At 52.4% G+C, this 22,596-nt stretch overlaps 1 long non-coding RNA gene across 1 annotated transcript; it reads right to left on the reverse strand.

Annotated features, from left to right (window-relative positions):
* Positions 1–388: 388 nt before the first annotated feature.
* On the reverse strand, positions 389–4,068 carry LOC105738730. The gene is made up of 3 exons (XR_001114580.1): positions 4,057–4,068; positions 3,432–3,595; positions 389–504 (listed from the first exon to the last, which is right to left on the reverse strand). It is a non-coding gene; the product is annotated as an uncharacterized LOC105738730 (long non-coding RNA).
* Between the last annotated feature and the right edge of the window lie 18,528 nt (positions 4,069–22,596).

Consider the following 22,596-nt stretch of genomic DNA (forward strand, 5'->3'; position numbering starts at 1 on the left):
ATTTGCGGACAGCATGACAGCAGTCGCTCGCTCCCCTCTGAGCCCCAGCCCCCAGCAAGCGGGCCCCTGGCCCCAGGTCTGGGAACGGCATGGAAGTGGACGTTGGCTCTGCCTTCCTGGCAGCACCCCACCTCCCTTTGTCTCTCCAGCCAGAGGTGGGCCTGTGGGGATGCTAATCTCAGAGCCATCTCTCCATCTAAGGTTGCTAGAAATTCAGCAAACAAAAGACAGACTTAGAAAACAAAAAAATTAAAAAAAAATAATATGGCCAGTTAAATGTGAGTTTCAATTTCCAATAAATAAATGTTGCCTAGGATATACTTATATCAAAAGTTATGTGTCACTTACCTAGCTTTCGCATGTCACTGGGCGTCCTAAATTCTATGTGGTAACCGACTGCCACCAGACATGCTGTTTACTTCTCTATCGTCACGCAGCCAGTTGCCACATTCAACACAGCACTGCAAACATTGCCAGTGGATGCTGACTTCCTCGTGGACCCTACTGTGTCGGGAAAAACAAACAAACGAACCCTGGAAGGAACACCATGAGTTGTTAGTAGTGCCTGTCTCTGATTGGTGGGCTTATGGGTGGTTTTCAATTTTTTGTCTTTAATTTTTTTTTTTTTTTAGACTGAGTCTCACTCTGTTGCCCAGGCTGGAATGCAGTGGCATGATCTCAGCTCACTGCAACCTCTGCCTCCCGGGTTCAAGGGATTCCCCTGCCTCAGCCTCCCAAGCGACTGGGATTATAGATGTGTGCCATCATGCCCAGCTAATTTTTGTATTTTTGGTAAAGATGGTGTTTTGCCATGTTGGCCAGGCTGGTCTTGAACTCCTGACCTCAGGAGATCTGCCTGCTTTGGGCACCCAAAGTGCTAGGATTATAGGCGTCAGCCACAGCACCTGGCTTGTCTTTAATTTTTTGTTTGTACTTTTCTATACTTTCTAATTGTTGTCAACCAACACATATATCCCAGAAAATGTTTTAATGATTAAAATAAAACAATTGCCCTTTCCTCCTTGGAGCCCTGTCCACAAGAGCAGCTTCTGCAGATGTGGGAAGGAGGAGAAGACTTTGTACCTGGGTCCCGGGCCACATGAATAATTAACCCTGTCTGGGGAGACTTGGGGGTCTGATGAGGCCAGGGCTTGATGGAAAGCAGCAGAGCATGCCAGGATCCAGGCTTGTCAGTACCAGGGTCCCCGGAAATGGTCCCCAATGGGGGAGGAACCAGTAGCCATCACCCCCAACCCCCAGCCACCGCCCCCCGCCATGTGAGCAAGGTGGCATCTGGTTTTCCACACACACGTCCCCATGTCGCTGGACACAGGCAAGGCCACCCAACCCCCAAGTCAGAGTCACCTGGACAGACGGACACCAGGCACCTTAGCACTTCCACGGCCAGAGGCCTCCTGAGGTGGGAACTGAGTCCTAGCCCATCCCAGGCCATCCCCTCCAGGACCTTCCTGGGGGAACGGGGAGACCAGGGTTAGAGGAAGGCTCCACACCCCAGGTCCAGACAGGGGTGAGGGGGAAGAGGGGTGAGCACCTGTGTTAGGCACTTTGAACTCTCCAGGTCAGGTGACTGCATCCAGCTGAGACTCCTGGCCTCACCTCCAGCGTGGAATGAGCAGCCGGTCCTGTCCCATCCACCCCTCCCTCCAGTGCTGCAGAACAGAACCGGAATGGCAAGTCCCCATGTGCTGTCTCCCTGCCTTTCTACAGCACTGGTGGCACAAATGCTGGGGACAGTGCCGGCCCCACTCACAGGAGAGCTGCTGGGCCGGCTCCCACCAGACCCCACAGGCGAGTGGAGAACTCTCCTCAGGAGTGAGGGGCGGTGCCCTGCAGAGGGGCCTCCACATCTTTGGCAAGTTGCACGCCCACTTAAAAGAAACCCGGGAGAGGAAGGCCCCTACTGTTTCCTTCTTCTAAGGATGTCAGCCCCAAGGACACCTTGGAGGCTTCTCCTCCCAGGCTCTCTGTTTATAGATAAGGACACTGAGGCACAGAAAAGCTGGGTGACTTCCCAGGGTCACAGAGCAGCATTGTAAAAACAAGCCTCTGTGGAATCTCCCAGCTCCTGTTTCCCTCCCACCCGGAGCGGCTCTTCACTCCTCGCCCTCTCTCCCCTCTCTCCTCTTTGCACCCCTCCCGTGTCCTGGAGCAGGCAGGTCCCACGTTGTCTCCTGTGCTGAGAGGAGGAGGGGGCAGGAGAGGAAGAGAGGGGTGCAGGGCACGGGGAAGTTGCCCTCCAACCCCAGGAGCTCACGAGTCCATTCAAGAGCGCCCTTTCACCGGGCCCCATGGCTTCCGAAGAGTGGCTGTGATGGGAGCGGTGACTGGAAAGTTTTGGGTGCCAGTTTCTGAGTTGGGACATTTTACGTGAGTGGATTGTGCGGTTGGCAGGTGGGGCTGCCTGCCCAGTGCCCACAAAACTCAGGCGGAGGTTGCTGCTGACAAGGAACTCAGGGAAACCCCAAATTCACAGGAGATAAAACAGCTGCTAAATAAGCTCTGTTGTGTCTATACGATGGAATTCTACCAAAAGTCACGCTGCAGAAGAACCTTCACTGACGTAAGAAAGCATTGAGCACTGTCACTGAAACAAAAACGGAGATGGCGAGGTGGGACGTAGATTATGACACCCATTTATCTAAAAGGAAAAGAATATGAATTCATCTGCATAGACAAGAATCTGCAAAATGTTAATTTGTAGAAAGGGAGGAGTTTTTTCCATGTATTTTCCAGTTTCTCTACAATGAGCAAACACTACTTTTTTTTTTTAATCATTAAAACGACACTTTTTAATGGAAGAGAGGAGACTACCCATGTACAAAGGACTGCGAACAGGTCTGAAAGTGAATTCAGGTGACCTGTGTTGAATGCCTCGGAAGAATCTTGAATCTAACCAGGGCCTGTTGCAAGTTTCCTGACCACTGTTTAGCAGCAAGTGCAGACCTCAGGGAGAGCAGGAGTGAGTGGCACATCCACTCCTGAACCAGGCCCTTTAAAATGGGACCATCACCAAGAAGAAGGGCAGCCAGGTTCTGGAAGGACTGGTCTCTGCAGCAGGCAGCCTATGTCATGCCTCCGTCCGTGGTCTCTGCAGTGGACAGTCTGTGTCATGCCTCCGTCCATGGCCCCTGCAGCAGACAGTTTGTGTCACACCTCCATCTGTGATCTCTGCAGTGGACAGTCTGTGACGCCTCCGTCCGTGGTTTTTGCAGTGGACAGTCTGTGTCATGCCTCCGTCCATGTCTTCCAGCAACACCACCTCTGCTTTGCACAATCACTCCACCTCCCCACACGCCCTGCCCCTGCTTTATATGCACACAGCACACACCTGTGCACATGCAAACATCTGCTTTCACGCATGTACACACTCACTGAGGTGAACAGGCACACTCAGGCACGCACACACTCACATTTGGTACATGCAGCTCCTGAGGGGCAAGGCTGACCTCCTTCTCAGGAACAGACACAAGACTGAGGGCTGAGTCACTCAGACACTTTGCCCCTCGGGCCCCACGGATTGATTTAGGGGTGAACTGTGAATCCCTGTGAGATTCCTTGCTGCCACGCATTCCTGCTGATGAGAAACAAAGCAAAGTCTTTGAGGGATGCTGGACGAGGCAGGAGTTTGTGATAAAAGAGCTGTGAGAGGAGAAGCCCCTTTGCCACCTGCCCTCCTTTCTGCATTGGATGTTGTCCTCAATGGGCATGATGCCTGGAGCCCCTGCAGCCATCTTGCCTCCATGGGGCAAGCCAGGAAAACCTCACCGACTTAATGGCTTCCCTCCAGCCTTTCCAAAGCCTTGCTCTGGCCTCAGAGAGTCAGGAATTCTGTCACTTAAGGCCCAGAGCACCCTGCTGCTCCCTTCACTCCAGAACCAGAGCCACATGGCTAACAGGCAAAGGGTCAGGAACATAGCTCGCATTTTCTGCTCTCTGCTCTTGGTCATTCTGCATAGAATTTGGCTCCAAGGCCTGGCCTGACACCTTCGCACCAAGGTGCCGTAAATGAAACCTTTACTCCTGAGACTTCCTCACCTCTGCATTCCCACGGATCTGCAATCTTCTATTTGTAAAATGGTTCCCAGTTGTCACGGAGACCAGGGCACCATGGTGGAGCTGGAATGTTAGGTGGGGTCCAAGGTTCAGTCCTGGGGGTAGGGAGTGGGGCAGGCGGCTTCACTGGGCCCTTTATCTGCCTGATTCTCATCTTTCTTACACAATAGCCTACTCATTATTCCTTCCCTAAGGGCCAGGACACAGGCCTGCCCGGGGTCACAGTCCCTGTCTTTACAAGTCATCTCCTTCTGGCTCCTGGGTGTGCCTGAGCTCAAGGGAGCCTCCAAGCAAACTTGGCAGGGGGTGTCCCCAGGGCAGAGGTGGGGCCCTGGCTCAGCACCCCCAGAACTCACAAGGTGGGGGCGGGGGATCCTGCACCTGACCTTCACCTTCGTGTGGATCAGATCAGAGCAGAAGTTCTATTTCTGGAACCGTCAGACCTGCTGACCTCCAGTCAATGGCAGAGGCCGGAAGCCAAGCAGAAATACAAGATGCAACTCTTGTTACGTCTCCTGCACAGACCAACCTAGTTTTGGCTCCACACAGCCGCTCACTCTTTCAGTCAACACGTGTTTCCGAGCATCTTCTATGTGCCTTTTCTCTATCATCAGGTGGGGGCCCCTGCGGTGGGCAGCATAATGGCCGCTGCAAAGATGCCAAATCTTATCCCCAGAGCTTCCGCAGAGATCTTGCAGATGTGATTCAAGTGAGGATCTTGAGAGGGGAGATTCTCCTCAGTCAGCCGGGGGGTCCAGTGTCATCCCAGGGTCCTTATGAGAGGGAGGAAGGGAGGTGGAGGAGGCGATGCAAGGATGAAGCAAAGGTCGGAGTGATGTGGTCTGCTGCGGGGACCCTGAGGCATGCAGGCGGCCTCTGGAAGCTGAAAAGGCAGGAAGGCAGCTTCTCCCCTGAGCCTCCAGAAGAACCTGGCCCTGCTGACCGTGGCCCAGGAGCCCCTTCCCCCATTGGGGCCTGGAGAAGGAAGAAATGACTGTTCACAGATTTTACCCCACAAGACCCATTTCAGCATTCTGATTTTGAGAACCATAAGATAGTGTGTGTTGTTTAAGCCTCCAAGTCTGTGGATATTCATTACAGCAGCCTTGGGAAACCAACACGGCCTCCCCCTAATCCTCCCTCCCACCCCCACCTACACCTGAACCCTCCCCTTGCTCCTCTCTGCCGATTCACAGGGATTCCCACTCTTCCTACTTGCAGCTGTGACATGGGAAACATCCTCCACCAGGCCTTCTCTCACAGTGCGGCCTCTGCACACAGATTATCCACCTGTAGACCTGGATGGGACCCTCGAGGCTCCCTACTCTGACCATCTGGTTTTATCGCTGAGGAACCAGAAGCCGAGGCAGGTAAATTGGTGCAGCCTAAAGGCCTCCATCCCCCCAAGTGCCCACAACTCAGATGTCCACGACAGCAACACTGGCCTACCGCAAAGACCCAGCCCAGAGAAATGAGGTGCCACTGTATGTCTGAAAAGGGGGTCCTCGGCCTCACTAGGGAGCGCCTTCCTCCCTCAGGGCCTTGACGGTGAAGAGCAGGCTGTTTCCCTCTTCAGGACCCCAAAAGCCACCTGTGCATAGGAAGAGGGTCGAGAGGCTCATCTGGAATCCCTCCTCACTCACTGCACGGAGGACCTGACCCTGTTCCCGTCACTGGTTCTGAATCCATCAGCCCAACAAGACAGATCTCTCCAGCAAGTTCTATAAAATACAACCATAGCCAGGCCTGGAGTCAGCCCCCGATAAAGGGTTCATCACGGAGTCAAAGCTTTCAAAGCTTCCTTCACATCGGGAAGAGCCCGATGATGCCACCTTGGTGCCACCTGTGCAGGCCGTGTGCCGTTTCTGTCATGGGCTGGAGAGAAAGGAGCGACATGCACCTGCTCATGAAAGGCTCTTCCCACAACACCAGGGCTGGAGCCTGCAGGGCCGCCATGAAGAAAGGCGGCTCCTGCTTGGCAGAGAGAAAAGGGGAAGGAGGGCAGGTGAGTCACCAGCATTGGGCCCCTCGGCCCAGGCCGCCAAGGCAGCCCAGTGGAACCTGTCCCCATACAGCATGTTTTTAGTTTGAGTGGTTTTACAATGTTGGAGCTGTAACTTTACAAATTTGCTTTGCCTTCGTAACTCTGTAAGAGCTATAAGCAAACGTAGCTGTAATCAGCATTTACAGTGTGCAGGAGCATCTTTCCTTTAACTCTGCGGGAGGATTCGTGCCCTGTGGATGCCACAACAAAGTATCACAAACCCACAAGTCAGGAATGAAGGTGTGGGCAGGGTGGGTTCCTCCTGGAGGCTCTGGGGGCACGTCTCTTCTGTGCCCCCCTCCAGCTTCTGGTGGTCGCTTCCAATCCATCAGGAAGCCATGGGGCAGAGGGGCAAGAACCTCAGTGTCAGAGACCAGGGTCTCTACCCTGGCTCTGCCCCCTTGGGTGTCATTCAGCCTCTTTGCTGCAGGGTCTCCCAAGTCTCCGCCTGCAAAATGTGCACAGAGTATCTCCTGTGTGTGGCCGTAACCACAGTTCACAGAGATAATGTCCTTCGCCCTGCATGAGATTAACCCTCAGAAAATAGCAGTTAACATTTCATCCAGAAAGCAAGTGTGGTGGCTCACGCCTGTAATCCCAGCAATTTGGGAGGCTGAGGTGGGTGGATCACTTGAAGTCAGGAGTTTGAGACCAGCCTGGCCAACATGGTGAAACCCCATCTCTATTAAAAATAAAAATAAAAATAAATTAGCCAGACACGGTGGCATGTGCCTGTAATCCCAGCTACTCAGGAGGCTGAGGCAAGAGAATTGCATGAACCTGGGAGGCGGAGGTTGCAGTGAGCCGAGATCGACCACTGCACTCAAGTCTGGGCAACAGAGCCAGACTCTGTCTCAAAAAAACAAAACAAACAAAAACATTTCATCCAGGCCTGTAAGTCCTCAGGGCGACCCTCCCTGTGAGGACAAGGTCAAGAACATCAGATCCTGGAGGCTGCAGGCTGCCCACTTGCAGACCTGGAAGCTGATGAGGAACAGAGGCTCCCAGGGACACTCGGAGGGGATCCTGGAGGGAGTCTTTCTGCAGGATGGAGGTGAGGGGGCTCCCCAAAGCCTCCCTACTTTGACGGATGGCATCTGTCCAGGAGCTGCTACATCGACAGCCAAACAGCAGGGAACAGGACAGTGTGGAGGCTACGTTTCAGCAGCAATGATTTTTTTTTTTATTTTTTAGTAACAGCTTTATTAAGATATAATTCATCCACCGTAGTCACCATGTAAAGTCTCCAATTCAATGGCTTTTACAATATTTAGTAGTGCAACTATCAACATGGTCAATTTTACTGCATTTTTATCACCTCATAAGAAAGCCCACAGACTTCAGCTAGCACCCCACAGTTCCTCCATGTCCCGCCAGCCTCTGGCAACCATCAGTCTTCTTTCAGTCTCTAAGTATTTAACTATCCTGGTCATTTTCTATACACGGAATCATATCGTCGGTGATCTTTGTGTCTGGCTTCTGTCACTGAGCACAGTGTTTTCAAGGTTCATCTACATTGTAGTGTGTGTCAGTGCTTTGTTCCTGGCTGAGTAATACTCCACTGTATGGATGGGCCGCATTTATGTATCCCTCCCTCAGTTGATGGACACTTAGGTTATTTCCACCTTTTGGCTATTAGGAATAGGAATGCTATGAACTTTCACGTGCAAGTTTTTGTGTGGACATATGCTTCCATTTCTCTTGGGTATAAACCCAGGAGTGGAATGGCTGGGTCGTGCGGCAATTCTATGCTTAACTTAGTTGAGAGACAGACACTGCAACCATTTTACATTTTCATGGATAGCATCCAAGGGCTCCAATTTCTCCACATCTTCTCCAGCTCTTGCTATTGTCTGACTTTTTTGATTATAGACATCGCAGTGGGTGTGAGATGGCATCTCATTGTGGTTTGATTTGCATTTCCCTAACAACTAACAACGGTGAGCATCTTTTAATGAGCTTGTTGGCCATTTTTATACCTTAGTTGGAGAAAGCTGCAATGATTTTGAAAACAGGTAAACCTGGAGGCAACAGGGCGTTGGGATAACAGCTGAAACCCTGGAGGCAGGAGGCCCGGCTTTCCGTGTTTGTTCCAGCACTTAGCTGGTGGGCGATCTGAGTCAATAAAGACATTCTGAGCTTCCTGGTGAGGAAAGCCAGAAAAATAACACTAAAGCCCCTGGAGTGTCGAGGTGAACTTTTCCACTTACTCATAATGTAGGTCTAGTACCTGGCACCAAAAACTTGCTTCCTAAATAGCTATTGCTGTTTATTGTGAAGCAAATGAGGTTTAGGAGCGCTGGCAGTGACGAGGCTTATGTCCCAGTTTTCAGCAACTGCTCAGGTTGCTTTATTTCTGAATCAACAGACAAGATCCCAAATCACAGACACCTGTACTCACTTTCTGTTGCTGCATAACAAGTTACCCCAAATACTGCCGCCTGCAACGTCCATTGATTGGCTCACAGTTTTGCAGCCCAGCAGGGCTGGATTCTCCACTCAGGGTTCGGAGGTAGAATTTGGATGTTGGCCCAGCTGCATTCTTGTTGAGATGCTCTACAGAGAGTCCATGATACAGTTTGGGCCTGTGTCCTCACCCAAATCTCATCTCAAATTGTAATCCCCATAATCTCCATGTGTGGAGGGAGGGACTTGGTGGGAGGTGACTGGATCATAAGGGCGGTTCCCCCATGCTATTCTTGTGATAGTGAGTTCTCACAAGATCTGAGGTTTGTATAAGCGTTTGACAGTTTCTCCTTCACACACTCCTCTCTCTCCTGCCGCCTTTTGCTTTCCCTTCACCTTCCTCCATGATTGCAAGTTTCCTAAGGCCTCCCCAGCTATGTGGAACTGGGAGTCAATTAAACCTCTTTTTTTGTTGTTTTTTGAGACAGAGTCTCGGTCTGTTGCCCAGGCTGGAGTGCAGTGGTGCAATCTCAGCTCACTGCAACTTCCGCCTCCCGGTTTCAAGCGATTCTCCTGCCTCAGTCTACCTAATAGCTGAGACTACAGGCGGGCGCCACCATGCCCAGCTAATTTTTGTATTTTTAGTAGAGATGGGGTTTCACCATGTTGGCCAGGCTGGTCTCAAACTCATGACCTCATGATCCACTCGCCTCAGCCTCCCAAAGTGCTGGGATTACAGGCATGAGCCACCACACCCAGCCTGTCTTATTGAAGTCCCTTGCCAGAGCTACTGGCCCTCACCCTTCCCCAGTGCTGGCCCTTGTCCCTCACCCTTCTTCCCTCCTCTTTTTCCTCCTCAACATTCCCAATTCTCTACCACCATTTGTTACATCGATCTGCCCGGAACCTGCTGTGAAGAAAAAGACCTTTCTCTTGTTGGGAGGTGCCCTCTGTTGGAAATCTCCTGGGCGCTAGGGAAGAGGTGTCTGGGGACACACCCTCCCTCATTGCCTTGATGCAGATACACAGGAGAGTACAACCTCAAGATAAAGTGCCTTCTCCTATGGGGTTTAAGGCAAGGACATCACATCTGGACAGTGAGGCCAGGAGGCTTCCTGTAGAAAGGCAGCGGCCGGGCAGAGGAGGGAAGGGCTTCAGGCCAGGCAGGATGCCCCAGGAGGAGGGGTTGAGTGTGCAAGTCGGGCCATGGAAGACGCGGGGGCTGGGACGGGGGTCAAGGAGGGGGATCAGAGATGGGGCTGGAGACAGGGTTGCTGCAGGGAGAGGAGCTGAGAGAGGCCAGACGGAGGGAGGCCTGGAGACCTCGAGCCTCTTAGAGCCCTCCCCAAGGAGAAGGAAAGCAGGGGTCAGGGCTCAGATTCAAGGGAGATTCGGGGCAAAACCCAGTGCTTGGCTGGATATGGGGAGGGCGTGAAGAGAAGGAAGGCTGCCCCAGACTCAGGGGGACACCAGGGACTCCCAAAGGGGCACGGAGAGCAGAGCCCATGGCGTGGGTTGAAGGACAGATGGTGTGTCCTACACATGCTGCCTGTTGCTTTGACACCCCCCACTTCCCCCCCCCGCCCACATACACACTTCCACTCCGGGCATCCAAGGGGCAGGCCTGGCCTGGAGGATGGATGGACGCACGGCTCTGGAACGGCATGGTGTGGGGGGCTGGGGGAGACAGGAGAGGCGCTGACGTAGCAGGCACACAATCAGCAGCTCGTTGAAATTTTAGGAAAGAGAAAAACAACCCCACCCCACCCCAGCTGCTCTAACAGGGTGAATTCACATTAAGACCCCAAAGTCCATAAGATGGGATCTGCCCTCAGCTTAACTGCAGGCATGGAGGCTCTGAGCCTGGGCTCTGGGTCTGACCGCCCCAGGTAGGAACCTGGCCTCCACCTTGAAGCCTCTGCTCTGAGGAAGGTGCGCAGCCTCCCTGACCCTCAGCCTCCTCATGGGAGTGCAGGGGTGAGAATTCCCACATCTGGGCCTTGCTTCGTAGGAAAGGGTGAAGAGGCAGGTTCGAAGTCTGAGGACCAGGCTCAGCTGAAAGCCTTGCTCAAGAGGCTCGGTAGGGTGAGTGTGAGAAGGCTCGCGGCCCCAGACCCTGTGCATACTCGCTCCCCCGTGTGGCCTTCTCAGTGCTGCAGGCAGGGTGGGGTCTGTATTAGTCCATTTTCACACTGCCGATAAAGGCGTACCCAAGACTGGGTCATTTATAAAGAAAATGAGGTTTGGCTGGATGCAGCAGCTCATGGCCTGTAAAACTTTCGGAGGCCAAGGCGGGAAGATCATGTGAGGTCAGGAGTTTGAGACTAGCCTGGCCAACATGGGGAAACCCTGTCTCTACTAAAAATAATAATAATAAAAAATTAGCTAAGCGTGGTGGTGGGTGCCTATAATCCCAGCTACTCTGGAGGCTGAGGCAGGAGAATTGCTTGAGCCCAGGAGGTGGAGGTTGCAGTGAGTTGAGACTGTGCCACTGCACTCCAGCCTCGGCGACAGATCAACAGTCCATCTCAAAAAAAAAAAAAAAAAAGAAAAGAAAAAGAGGTTTAATGGACTCACAGTTCTCCATGGCTGGGAAGGCCTCACAATCATGGCAGAAAGCAAAAGGCACTTCTTACACGGAGGCAGCAACAGAGAGAATGAGAGCCAAGCGAAAGGGGTTTCCCCTTATCAAACATCAGATCTCGTGAGACTTATTCACTACCATGAGAACAAGTATGGGGGAAACTGCCCCTGTGATTCAATTATCTCCCACCAGTTCCCTCTCGCAACACATGGGAATCATGGGAGCTACAATTCAATATGAGATTTGGGTGGGAACACAGCCAGACCCTATCAGGAGCCTTAGGGGAAAGAGACGGCTGATGCCTGCCCTGCTAGGTACCTTCTCCCCCAGTGTTTCCTCCACCTTCAGTGAGAATCCCCATCCTTCCCTCACCTTGTGGGACGGCCCTGGCTGACTAATCACATTAATAGGAAAATGCTGAAGTTCTCTCAGGGCAGGAAACAGACATCTTTGACCAACGGCTAACAGGACTTGAGCTGGTCCTGCCAGCCAGTTGTGTGCCACACTGTCCACCCGAAAGCTCACCCAATCCTCCCAGCACTCTTCTGCAGCCAGCACTGTCCTTACTACATCCTGTGGAAGAGACTGAGGCTGGGAGAGGCTTGGCACTGCCAGGTTCCCGAGCCTGGCCACTGTGGGGTGGTTTTGACCAGGTCCAGCCCCGTGCCTTGTCCCTGGCCCCTCGCTCCTGGCCCAGCACTCACGGTGGAGCCTGCAGCCCCTGCATGCAGGTCTGGGTCTCCTGGGATTCTGTGACCCTCATAGCATTCCCCTAAGTCCCTGGCTAGCGGTGCGCCAATGTGCAACGGGAGACTTGCCACTGTGAGGAGCGTCCCCCCTCGTTCCCCTCCCACTGTGTGCAGCTTTGCAGGCAACAGAGCACGCTGTCTCTGTCAGGCAGGGAAGGAAACTCTGCTAGTGGGGTATAGTTCAACCTGGGGAATATACTTATTGAGGGAAAATCCAAATTCCAGAGAATTTAAAAATAAATTTTATTATTTTCTAATAACCAAGCATTACTAGGGAAATGCGATATAAGTAGAGATGCCAGATAAAATACAAGGCTCCCAGCTAAATTTGAATTTCAGCTAATTATATAAAAAAAATTTAAAGGCTGAGCATGATGGCTCATGTCTATAATCCCAGCACTTTGGGAGGCCAAGGTGGGAGGATCACTTGAGTCCAGGAGTTTGAGACCATCCTGGGCAACATAGTGAGACCCTGCCTCTAGGAAAAAAAAAAAAAAAATATATATATATATATATATATGTGTGTGTGTGTGTGTGTGTGTGTGTATGTATATATATATATAATTCCAGCTAAAACAAATAACTTTTAGTATAAGCATTCATAAATACTAATGTATAAGTTATAAGTATTCATAGATTATTCATAAACTTTTATTAATAGTATCAATACGTCCCATGCAATATTTGAAATACACCTATGCTAAAATATAATGAATATATTTAGTAAAAATTTAAATAAAATTTTAGTAAAATTGAACAGTTAAACATTGAATTAAATATATAATGAACTACTTTTTAGTATAAGTACGTCTCGTGCAATAAGTGGGACATACACTAAAATGATTTGTCGTTTATGTGAAATTCACAGGTAACTGGGTGTCCTGGAGTCATTTTCGTCCTGTACTCTTATTTGGTGAATCTGGCAGGCAGCTTTCCCTGCCTGATGAAACTTGGCAGTTGCTGCAGCCCTCTGCCACAAGGTTGGCCGTGTCTGCCCCTGCCGCTCGCAGCTACACACAGGGTGCACGAGGCAAACCAGCGGCCAGACGCCCTCCGAGCGTGATGGCGGGCAGGTGCCGCCAACTGACAGCCCCGAGACTGAGCACTATTCCTGCCCCTTCTAACTCTGCTGGGAGCCCCATCTTGCCTCCGGCGTCAGCCCCACCCCTCTCAGCTCAGCCTCAGCACCCCTGCAGCGGGGGAATCACGGCCGACTCCTTGAGGACCCTCCAGGCAATGGTGCCCACTACCCACTCTGCAGGGAACAGAGTGGAAGCCCCAAGAGGGACGAGAGGCCACAAGCTCTGGGGCGGGGGGTGAGGTCAGCCTGTGCTGGTCTGACCCAGTCCGACTCAGGACGGCCGGAGCCTGTGGTCAGGAGGCGTGCGGGGCTGTGCCCAGAGCAGCGGGTACCTCTCTTTGGATCACTGCCCTTCTGCGCACGTCCGGCACCCCGGAATTGATTCACAGCCGGTCTGAGTCTGTTTTCTAACCAAGCGCCTTCCTCATGATGAACGCTGGTGTCCTTCAGAAGAGACCCAAAGCTTAAAGTTGCCTTTGTCAGTTCCCTAAGAAGCCACATAAAACTGGCCATATCTAGGGCCTCTCCTGCCTCCACGGCACGAAGCAGGCAGGCTGCAGAGCAGCAAGGCCGGCCTGGCCTCCCCAGGGAAAGCTCTGCCTCCAGCCTGGTCGAGGCCCTCCCCTCCTTAGCAGAGGCAACCCTAACAGACTCCCTTTCCCAGGAGCCGACGGGCAAGTGCCTTAGAGCCCTGCTCTCAGAGCCAGGCAGGCCGCTGCGGAGGCTGTAGGGACCAAATAAAAGCAGGTCTGTGAAATGCTGGGAGTGGGGTCCGCAGGGAGTCCGGGTTCTCTGTGTGTCCTCCCTCTGGCTTTCCTCGTCCCTTCCCTTCCTTCCTCCTCCCTCTCTCCTTCTTCCTCCCCCTCCTCCCCCCCACCCCCCCACCCCCCCCCACCCCCGCTCCTTCTTCTTCTTTCTCCTTCCTCGACACCACAACACAAAGCAGAATGAAATTCGTGCCATAGAGAAGTCCCGGCAAAATGCTGCCAGACCTGAAGAAATGGGGACTGCTTCCGCCTGGATGGCAGGGCTGGGGACAATTATTGGAGGAGAGAGCAGGTGGCCTGCAGGGCTGGTGAAGGGCAAGAGGGACTTGTAAGAGCAGAGGTGGAAAAGAACCATGGCAGCCAGGGTGCACCCTCCCCTGCCGGGGCGTCATGGAACCTGAAGGTCAGCTGGAGGATGTGACACTTCAGGACGGTGTTGTGGGTCCCAAGAAATGCTCGGGAGCAGAGGCCGACGGCAGGATGAGGCCGGCAGCAAGGACAAAGTGCAGGAGTAGAAGAGGTTAGGAGGTGGCAAGGCTGGGCTAAGTGGGCCAGGGGAGGAGTCATGGGAGACTCCAGGGTTCCCAGCGAGGGGGCAGGGCGGGCGGGGGCCTGGCACCTCCAGGAGAGGCAGGAGAGGACCGGCAAGTCTGGGGAAACGGGCGCTGGTGTGGATTGACGGAGAGTCCTGTGTGCTGAGCACTGCGGAGGCATGACTCACCCCTGACCCCCGAGTGGCAGACCGGGACTCAGGCCCAGATCTCACTGACAGTGAGGCTTGCACCTCTGGCCACCAGCCTGCTGTCCCTGCACTGGGAGAAGTGGAGCCCCAGGCCCCTCGCCTGGTACCCACGGGCTGTTCAGGCCTGGCTCCCGCTGCTACTGTCCCCTGGCGGGGATGCACACAAGGCTGGACTCTCAGCCTTTCTTGGGGCCTGAGCTAGTTCATGTCCTAGGAAGAGACGACCATGGCCTCCGTTTTAACAAACACAGACTAGACCAGTTGTCCCCTGGCTGTCATGTCCTAACCCTGCCAGTGGGTGGTGGGACAGCACGACCCCTGGCTCTGAGCTGTAAGGGGAGGGGAGGCCCGCAGGGAGGTCGCCCGTTGGGGAGGCCGCCACCACCCCAGGGAGGCCTGCTCAAGTAGGTCGCGGTGATGATTTCCGGTGGCAGGTCGCAACAGGCTGCGCTGGCCCTGAGAAATGAAGGAAAAATGTGCCCGGATAAGCAGAAGCGGTTCCTGGTGGCTTGGCAACCTCGGAGGCTGCCCGGCTGTCTGGTTAACCCCTTCCCTCCCGAAGCGTGGCCCAGAACACACGTGGGACTTCCAGGTCACCCTGCACCCCTGGGAAGCCAGGCACACTTGGTTCCCCGAGTTCACTCCATGCAGAGTGGAAAGGATGTTGCCTGTCCCCCAGTAGTGGAGGCCAGTAGGAGCTGGGATGGTGTGCACAGCCCTCAGCCCGGCGCAGACAGGAAGAGCACGGGCAGGCTCTGTGGGGCTCACAGCTCCCCAGGCACAGTGAGGGTGGCCAAAACATCAGCCGGCAGACCCCACAGAGCCCACTGTGGCCCCTCCTTCCTGAGCCGGCCCTGCTGCTCCACCCCGGCAGCTGGAGCTGCTCATTACCACCGCCTCCACAGTGCCCTCCAGGAAAACCCACAGGGCCTCACCCCACAGAGTGCTTCTGTGCCCGGGACCTCCCCAGCCCCTTTAGAAGTCTTTCTGATCTGCCGTTTTAGAAGCGCTCCCAGGAAGGTGTGGTCTTCAGGGCGCCCCCCTGAGCCATCCCTTCCCACAAACACGTTTCCTGGGAGCTGAGGTTTGGGCCACGCAGGGAATTCTGACCAGGGAGACTTGGCTGAGTGTTCCCACCCGGCGCCTGTCTCCCAGCCAGACCCAGCCAGCCACTCTCCTCATCAGAACCTCCTTCCCGTACTGGGGCCCCAGGGAGAAAGCTCTAAGCTACTGCCCAGCTGGCTCCAAAAAGGGTCCAGAAATCACTTTGAGGGTGACCCTGGGGCTGCTCCCTGCATCCCCACATCCCCCCCATTTAAGATGAGCAGCACCCGCCCTGGGCACTCCCCAGCGTGCCCTCCTTCTCCTCGGCAGATGGGGCTTCCTGCTGATTCTTCCTGCAGGACAGTCAGGTGTGTGAAGGCAGGCCCTCCAGCCTGGGCACCTCCTCATGCGGCTCCCTTGGTGAGCTGCCATCACACAGAAGGTGGGTAGAAGGAAGAAGGCAGTGGACTTGGTGGTCCTGACCCTTGTAAACCCGAGGACAGGAAGTGAGCAGTGGTGGGCTGAGCTGGTGCCTCTGGGAGATGTTGGGCTCCCTGGGGCCTTGACTGTCCTGTTGGTGGCCAACTCCCTTGGTGTGTGGTCCTGTGCAGTACATGTCTATCAAACGACCGCAGAAATGAATGAATGAATGAATGCTTTAGCCTGACTTCATACCACATAGGTAAGTTTCAGGATGTTAGCACAGCTAAAAAGCAATAGGGCAAATTACGAAACAAAAAAAGAAAGCTAAAAAAAAAAAAACTGTCATGAGCACGCCTGGCCTCGTAGCAACCCACCAATGGGACTAGAAGAGTCACGTGAACACACACCCATTTGCCGGCTTTAGCTCATGTCCTGGCTGTATAGGACTTGCCTCTGTTTCGCAGCCATATTGGTGTTTAATTTATCCAGGGAGAATTCACATAGCATAAAACTGAGCATTCTAAAGTGAGCAATCCCTGGCACTCAGTGCATTCACAGTGTCATACAACCAGCCTCACCCTCTAGCTCCAAAACATCCCTTCTCACCCAAGTAAAACCCTGGCCCCATAAAACAGTGTCTCCCCAGCCCTTGCAGCCACCAATCTGTCTCTGTGGATTCACTTGTTCTGATATAAAATGGGTGGTACCATATGCGGCCTCTCCACCTGCCATCTTTCACTCAGCACCGCGTTTAAAGGTGTATCCACATGGTAGCCCGTATCAGAACTTCATTCCTTTTTATGGCGGAATAATATCCCATTGTATGGGTAGAGCACATTTTATGAGTCCACTGATCTGTGGATGGGCATGGGGGCTATTTCCTCTTTCAGTCCTGTGAATAGTGCTGCTATGCAAATACACAGGTGTACATGTAGTCATTGGAGTCCCAATTCTTTGTACCATCAACAGTTTTTCATCGTTTATAAAACATTATTAGATCTGTAGAATGTCTACCTCAACCTCCCTCCGTTTCCAGGCATGACTTGACCAAGGGCACAGAGGGTCAGGAATGGCAGGGGCAGGCCTGGGACCAGGTCTTCTGACCACATCCTCCACTGCCACGAGGATGAAGGTCCCCGTGGAAAGAAACAGAGGGTGTGACCCACTCACCTTAGCAGGTTGGGCAACACCCACCAGGCCAGGCCGCAGGCAGTGCTGTTGAAGGCGGGGCATCGCCTCCCACCACCCACTAAGGTCACAGGAGGCAGCCAGGCTTGCCCACACATGGGGGCAGCTAGAGGAAACCTGGTTAGGGCTTCAAAGAGGGGTCAAGGTTGAAGCTGCCCGAGGGGTCAGAGGCAGGAGGCAAAGGGGCCTCTGCTTCCTTCAGCGGCGAATCCAGAGTCTGGGTACATGGAGGCGAGCAGGAGGAACAGGCTCATTAGGGAAGCCCCACCCAGTTACTCAGCACCTGGTAAACATCGATTATTCCCACTCCGGGCTAAAGGAAAGGGAAGGAAAATTCCCTGGTAATGCCACCTCCCCAAGCAGCCACCATGAGCCTTTGAGGGTTTGTTTGCATGGAAACAGAAATCTGGTGTGGATGATTGTACATCAGTGGATCAGCTCTAAATCAATGGAGCAGGTTTTATGGTATCCCTTTGGTTTCACATCAACTAGGAGGTCACTTCTGCACCTGGGACGTCACCTGTTCTCCTCCATGAAAGCTGTGAAATTCTCAACACCTAGTCCAGCAGCTGGCATGTAGGGGGTGTGGAAAAAATGCTTGTTGTAGGAACTAATGCTGAAACCCAAGGTAGCCCTCGTAGAAAGTAAAAGCAGGTGCCCTTGATGCCTGTCATTCTAGGATCCCTCGGAGAGAAGGCACGCCCACCACTTCCCCACGCCTCCCCCAGCCCCTGGCTCACTCATGTTCTGAGCCCTTTTGGACTCTGCTACCAGCAAAAATAAATTTAGGCAGCATTTTCCTCTCTGTCCTGTTAATATCTCAGTGGATATCTTAACTACAGAATAGACATAACCTCATTATAACAAAGTTAACTCAGCAACTAGAAGGGACAGTTCTTGTTTAAAGGTAACTTATGCAAAATATACCACAAAGAGATAGAAGGTGGATATATGAACAGGAAGTTGAGATTTGACGGACAAAATTAAAAGGAGTTCTAGATTGAAAATCACTTTCCTTAGAATGTTGATAGCATTGTTCTCTTGCCTTCAAGATTCCGTTTTTATTGTCTGTGTCTTACCAAATCAGTAAATGCACACAGTGCAAAAAGTGAAAAACTCAGGGCAAGAAAACACAACGCATGCAGCCCTGCTCTCCCACCTGCTCATCCCCTAAATCCAGGTCTCACACCGCAGGCAGTCACGCTGCAATCTTGCAGTGCTTTCTTCTAGTATTCTCCCCATCACAGGCTTACACTGATGTTTGTTTGAATTTTTGTTTAAGATTTTATGTATTTATTCCCAACTAGGGAAGATGAAGATTTAGTGCTTTCATAACAGCCCCACCCACACCCACAGCCACCCTGTAGAGTTATGTCATCATTTACAATGAAATCAAAATCCACTATTTGTACATCATTATGATTCAATGTGATTCCACCCAACCCAGGCCTGCTCATTTGGCTGGATGTTGAGTTCTAGCTTGGAGGAGGCATTCTTTGCTGCCAGTTGCATGGATTAAACATGAAAACATTCCTACCACACAGCTAGAAGTGTTGGATAAAATGTGAGACTCCTTTTAAATAACTAGCTAAACGTACAAGAAGAAAGGAGACAAAATTTCCAGGGGCCAAAAGAAGAGGGAAATAAAGCTTGAATAGTGAACATCAGCTGGGCTTAGATTGACTTGGGGATTGCACTAATATTGGCACCAAGGGACCTTGAGTTGAACACTCCAGAGACAGAAGACAAGCCCAGGGGCCCAAGTGAGGCAGGATATTATAAGCAAAATCCTTGAAGCGCCACCCTGAGAGGAAATATTCACCCACCAGCAGAGGAAGATGACCTGAAAGCATATCTATCTCAGCCTATGCCAGGAGCAAAAAAAAAAAAAAAAAAAAGAGAGAGAAGAGAAAGAGAAGAGAAGAGAAAAGAGAAGAGAAGGAAAGGGAATGCCCCTTAAGAGCTTCTAATGATGGGCCTGTCTTGTTCAGGTTTTGGATTTGAATTTATACTCCCTGCATAGTCCAGGACCCACAGAGCCACATCCTGAGCCGGTGTTCATTAAAATGTATGTTCTCTCTGAAACATTATAGATTTTGAAAAAGTCTTCTTCTGATCCATACTTTGTTTTCTCTGATTTTTTAATCTTCTTGTTGGATTGGTTAGGATGGTCGTGTCTTTGTCTTTCATGTTAGGGCTTTCTTTGTTCTAGTGGGCTCTCTGTTCGTTTTTCAGATGTGAGTTAGCAACAGATATTTGGAAGCTCTGTGTGTGTGGGAGAGCTTATCACTGGGTGACTGTCACTGTAGCATGATGGAGGGAACCTCTAAATGTCAGGTCTGCAGATCTTTTCTTGCTTGGAGGTACTGAGAGAAGGGAGAGAGCCTGGAGGGGTGGAGGTGGAGTGCAGGTCACGTCTTAAGTACATAGAGTCTACTCGATTTCCTCCTGTTGAGTTGCTTCCCCCAGCCCCACTCTGGATATGCCTGGAGTTGTGGGGTTCAGGCACATCTGGTTCAAACTTGTCCTGTCTGCTGATGGAGTGGAGAGTGGGAGGCCATCTTGGTGTCTACTTGCTCCTGGTGAGGGCGCTCAGCTAGTCCTCTTCTGTCTCACTCTTCTCTCTGTCCTTCAGAGTCTGGTGCCTCCACCCCTAAAGATTGACATTATTGTTGGTAGAGTGAATGGACGTAACATCATTCTGTCTGATGAGTGTACATTTTCTAAATGCTTGTTTAGCTCATTGTGGTCTAGAACAAATGGTTTTCAGAGCCACACGGCCCACAGACAGACTCACCACCTGCCGATGTGGTCTCCACCGGGCCGGTGGCTGGCCTATAGGCGACAACATCCAGCCACAGCCTCATTAGGGCACCAGGTGGGCTTGTCAGGTCGCACACCTTGGCTGATTGACAAATGAAGGGAAACGCCAGCAAATCTCCTTCCACCATTATCGTGAGAGGGCACTTTCCAGCTCTTCTTTGGGAACACATCCCTCCGCACCCTCCCTCCCTTCCTCCTCCTCCATGCACCCCTTCCCATTCACCCTGAAGAGACCAGCTGGGCTGGCTCCTCAGCAGACCCCTCCTCAGGGGGCCTGGCCTGGCTTCACTGAGCCCACAGAGGTGATGGGTTTGGCTGTGTACCAGCACGTGGCCATGCCCTACCCTGGTCTCCAGCATCATCCCACTTATAAAGAGTCATTCCCTGAAGGCAAAGATGGGGTCCCACATCACCCAGTGTCCTTCCCCGCACCAACCAAGGCCGCCCTCGAAGAGCAAGTTCTTCCCCACAGCCGCCAGGAAAGATGGAAAGGAAAAGGAGAGGCTCTGCCTGAGTTCCACAGCCCAGGAGGAGGCCACCCCATCCTTTCTCCTGGAGCAAGGGCAGCCTCCCCACCGGCCCCACCTGCAGAGCTGCCAGGTGCCCCTCCCTGAGTCTAGTTTTTCCAGTAGCACCACTGGGACCAGGCAGTGATGTAAGGAGGAAGGAAGACACCTCAGGGAGGCCAGGTTCCTCTGGGTTGCCTCAGAGGGGCTGAGGTTGCTGAAACCTCCAGGCTCCATTCCAAGGGGTGAGGTCCGCCCAAACATGACAACGTAAAGGGAGGTCCTCCCCTGACCCTCGAATCCCGCTCTCTGGGGCCAGCCCTGCTCACGCTTTGGGGAACACCTTTCTGAAGGGCTCCACACAGCTGTACATTGATACTGTCGAGTTTACATCGTGTTGTGCAGAGAAATGAGAAGCTGAGAATTCATCCTGCCCCACCGGCTTCCTCACCTTCTCTTGCATTTTCTTCTTAATCCAGCATTCAACACATTTTTTTTTTTAATTTAAGCTTCCTTCCTTTGTGTGCTAACATTTTACATGTAGATCCTAGCACATTTCTTTAGGCAAGGAAACAGACCCTTTGTTGAGCACCTTCATCGTGGCCACTGCAGGTGCCTGGGAGGCTCCGGAAGGTTTTTTGACTCCTGAAGCCAGCTGAGGCAGCCACCTGAGCAAGGGGGTTGTTCATCCCAGGGCTCACCCTCATTCAGGGCCATGACATTTTCTAGTAAGTGTGCACTCTCTTAGGTCCCACCCTGTGTCACCCAGACTCTCTTGGAGTTCGGTATGTGGAGAGGACTTTCTTCCTCACTCTGGATGCAATTTGGGAACTTCACCGAGGATTGTGGCCAGGGGCTCTTCTCTCACCTCTGACGGATCCAGTGGGTGGTCCCAGATTCTCACTCTGACCCACCCACTATGACTTCAGCTGCTGTGCACAGTTTCCACTGCTGCGCAGACCTTCCAGAACCTTCCAGAACATCCCATGATTCAGAGGGAAGACACCCTAGGTGAGGGAGTCCTCCATCTTTCTGAGCAAATGCACGTGTTCTACACACAACTCCAGGTCATTCTCCAGTGGTATCTGAGCCCTCCATAGGGCCCCTGTGAGGGATCCTGGGTGGAGACTTCTGTGGCTGTGACAACTGGCCTCTGGGCCACCTTTTCCAGAAACAGTATTCCTGATTCTCCCTTGGGAAACCACCACCTCCACATTCAGGGTGGCGTCTGCCAGCCTGGCCCAGCCCGGGCTGTTGGAACACTCCCTCCCCAGGCTGACACACTTGGTTTTGAGGATGGGCGCAACCTGCTGTGGGGCCACCACGCTGCATCCACTCTGAGAAGCCATGAATTCTAACTCTACATGGACCATTGTCCTGGTCACCTCCAAAATAGGAAAAAATGCTGCCAATGACAATTGTAAGAGGCCATTGACTCCCTCATAGCTGTTAGAATGCAGAAAAAATAGCATCTAAGGAGCTATGAATGATTTTTAATCTGGGGCTTGGGAAAGGGGAACTATTGGGAGAAAGAAGTTCTCTTTCTACTGAGATCCTCAGGCCATTTAACCTTGGAGACAAGAAGACAGGGATATATTTTGCAAAGGACTCGCCCATTACTAAAGGTGACACAGGGGAAAGGAGACACAAAACATCTGGATCCAGCCATTTCTGACACTGGATTTCATGGAGCAGTAATTATTATCATTATTATTATTATTATTATTATTTGCCTGCAGGGCCTAAAGCAGTGACTAGTACCATTCCTGGAACAGACTGGCCACCTGATGCCTCCTCACTCTGCAGTAAACATTGGTGCCGCTGCCCTCCTGAACATCAAAGTCCATGGACAGGTGTGTGGTGCAGAGAAGGCCAGAGCCCAGGCACCTGAGAACAGGGGCCCGTTGCCTCGTGCAGTGGAGTTCTGAACTCCTGACCTCATGTGACAATTAGTTATAAAAGAAGGGAGAAGCAGGGAGAGGGAGAGGAAGAAAGGGAAGAAGGACAAAATGAGGGAGGGAAGAAAATTTGTTCAGGGTTGATAGTCTAAGATGTCAAGAACCTGGCATCCAAAATGTCAGCTTTGGGGCAGGGATTCTGTCCTCCAAATGTCACCTTGTGCCAGTGCCTGCCCCTCCCTCTGCAGTGCCAGTAGGAGGCCTTCA

This window comes from Nomascus leucogenys, chromosome 25 (assembly GCF_006542625.1).
Source record: "Nomascus leucogenys isolate Asia chromosome 25, Asia_NLE_v1, whole genome shotgun sequence".
In the NCBI taxonomy this organism is placed as follows: Eukaryota; Metazoa; Chordata; class Mammalia; order Primates; family Hylobatidae; genus Nomascus; species Nomascus leucogenys.